A 2,040-nucleotide genomic window follows, 5' to 3' on the forward strand; every position below is an offset into this window, starting at 1 on the left:
CTATGGGTGTGAGCGTGGCTACTGGGTAGCCACGCTCAGACCCATTGTGCATTTGCGATCGCATGGCAATGCCTAGATTGCTGCGATGTCTTTGCACGGCCAGCAGACCCCGCCCTCTCTCGCCCCCCTCCTCCCCCTGCAGCCGGCCGATCGCTCCCTTCTCCCCTACAGCGGTTGATATGACATCACTGCGCTGCTGATCTCCGTTTCGTTGACAGCGCAGTGGCAGCTGCCCACAGTGCCCGTGGAAGGGATAGGCAGGAGAGGAGGGTGGCGCAGAAAAGCGGTCCGGCTTCTCTGCGGTGACGATAAAAGGAATCAACCCGTGAGGAGGCTTCCTGCCGCCCTTCAGCTCTTTTTTTTTTTTTTTTACAGACCGGTTTTTCTTCGTTGTGGTTTGTTCTTGTGTGTCTGGAGCCTCTCGCCCCCACCTTCCCTCAGCCGGCACACACCGCCCTTCCAAAGACCTTCCTGAGGAGGAGCGGCCATTACCTGTCACCACGCTGTGCGCCCCGGATGAATCCTCCGGTGGAATGACCCTTCTTTGAATGACTCCAAGTTTTCTTTGAAACCCTGCCTGTGGTGAAGAAGTTTCCTACAACTGAAGCCACTCTGTGGCTGTATGCTTTACAGATTTGGGGTTCCCTGGGATTTGTGAACTCCTGAAGCTCTCCTGTATCAAGTCAACAGAGGCTTGCCAATCATGGTTCTGTCACAGAGGCAACGAGATGAGCTAAATCGAGCAATAGCAGACTATCTTCGTTCCAATGGCTACGAAGAAGCTTACTCTTGTTTTTAAAAAAAGGAAGCCGAGTTGGATATGAAGAATTAGATAAAAAGTATGCTGGCCTACTGGAAAAGAAATGGACATCAGTTATCAGATTACAGAAGAATGTAAAGGAGTTAGAATCAAAACTGAATGAAGCAAAAGAAGAGTTTACTTCTGGGGGACCTATAGGACAGAAGAGGGACCCCAAAGAATGGATACCACGTCCTCCTGAAAAATATGCACTTCGTGGTCACAGGAGTCCCTCGTGTCGTTTTCCATCCAGTGTTTAGTGTTATGGTCACTGCTTCAGAGCATGCAACTATTAAAGGTGTGGGACTATGAGACGGGAGATTTTGAGCGAACACTCAAGGGACACACAGACACTGTGCAGGATATCTCATTTGATCACTCTGGCAAGATGCTGGCCTCCTGCTCAGCTGACATGACCATAAAGCTATGGGATTTTCAAGGATTTGAGTGCATTAGGACCATGCATGGTCATGATCACAATGTTTCTTCAGTAGCTATAATGCCTAATGGAGATCATATAGTGTCAGCCTCAAGGGATAAAACCATTAAGATGTGGGAGGTTCATACTGGGTATTGTGTGAAGACGTTCACAGGACACAGAGAATGGGTGCAAATGGTGAGGCCAAATCAACATGGTACCCTAATCGCAAGTTGTAGCGGTGATGGTAGCAACAAAAGAAGGAAAAGCAGAGCTTAGAGAACATGAGAACCTTGTAGAGTATTTCCTGGGCCCCCGAAAGCTCCTTTACTACTATATTGGATGCAATAGGATCAGAGACTAAGAAGAGTGGTAAGCCTGGACCTTTTTTGCTTTCAGGTTCCAGAGATAAGACTATTAAGATGTGGGATATCAGTACTGGCATGTGCCTAATGACACTTGTTGGCCATGATAACTGGGTACGTGGCATCCTGTTTCACCCAGGTAGGAAATTTATATTTAGCTGTGCTGATAAAACCCTACGTATTTGGGACTATAAGAACAAGAGCTGCATGAAAACGTTGAATGCGCATGAACACTTTGTTACCTCTTTGGATTTCCACAAGACTGCACCTTACGTGGTCACTGGAAGCGTAGATAAAACAGTAAGTGTGGCAGTGCCGTTGATTTGAACTCACCTTGGTTCCCATCGCCTCTGGATGCACTCAGATACCATGGTTACCCATCTGTTAAATACCTATTGTCCTTTCATGTAAATTATTCTGGATGTAGATTGAGCTTATTAAATGTTACACAAAAAGTA

The 2,040-nt window shown here is 47.1% G+C and overlaps 1 pseudogene; it reads left to right on the forward strand.

Moving 5' to 3' along the window:
* Window positions 1-347: 347 nt before the first annotated feature.
* On the forward strand, window positions 348-2,040 carry LOC143960516 (lissencephaly-1 homolog pseudogene; annotated as a pseudogene).

Source organism: Lithobates pipiens, unplaced genomic scaffold (genome assembly GCF_037356315.1).
Source record: "Lithobates pipiens isolate NorthernLeopardFrog02 unplaced genomic scaffold, aLitPip1_a1.2 Scaffold_8, whole genome shotgun sequence".
NCBI lineage: Eukaryota > Metazoa > Chordata > Amphibia > Anura > Ranidae > Lithobates > Lithobates pipiens.